Source organism: Volvox carteri (genome assembly GCF_000143455.1).
Source record: "Volvox carteri f. nagariensis unplaced genomic scaffold VOLCAscaffold_35, whole genome shotgun sequence".
Taxonomy (NCBI): Eukaryota; Viridiplantae; Chlorophyta; class Chlorophyceae; order Chlamydomonadales; family Volvocaceae; genus Volvox; species Volvox carteri.
Genome location: NW_003307578.1, coordinates 259,562 through 260,384, shown reverse-complemented (window position 1 = coordinate 260,384; position 823 = coordinate 259,562).

Below are 823 nucleotides of genomic sequence, written 5' to 3'. Positions count from 1 at the left end.
AAGTGATGGCTTGTTTTATCGTTGACGTTAGACCGAATCGTAAGCGTGCCAACTTCAGTCGGCCGAAGAGACTGTCCCTTGATGCCCATGATGTTGAAGCGCTCNCATGGCTCCAATAACCGCACGTTGGAAAGTTCTGAGCGGTCATACGTTATGTGGTGAGTGGCGGCTGAGTCCAGAAACCATTCCGTCGGACGATTGCTGTTGTATGCCACGAATGCTACCTGCCGCGGAACTCCTGGCCTCCTAGCTGATCCACCGGATCCTGCCTTGCTGCCGCTAGCTCCGCTGCCACTACCTCCGTTACCACTGTTGCTGTAGCCACCCTTGTAGCCAGAATTTGACGACTGCTTCAGCGCCTTAAGCTGCCTGCAGTCCTTAACCACGTGCCCAGGTTTATTACAGTAGTAGCAGATGACTTGCTTCCGACTATGTCCCGAGCTGTTGTTAGCCGGCCCCCGGCTACCATAACCAGAAGTAGAAGCGCCGAACGTCGAACCGCCGACAGACGCGAAGGCTGCCGACTCGGTAGGCTTGCCCGACCCACCGTTAGCCGTCTCGATAGAGAGAAGCTTTGCTGTGACGCTCGCCATGTCCAAATCGCCGTCGCGCATAAGTAATGTAGTCGTCACCACGCTGTACTGACTGGGTAGACCAACTAGCACGGTGTACGCCAGCTCGGAGTCGTTAACTACGTGGCCGACTCCCAATAAATCTGTTTGCAGCTGCCTTGCACGCGCAAAGTACATCGGAAGAGGTTCGCCGTCGACCATCTTAAAACGGCTGAATTCTTGACGTAGAGACACCTTGCGGGCGTTGTTGT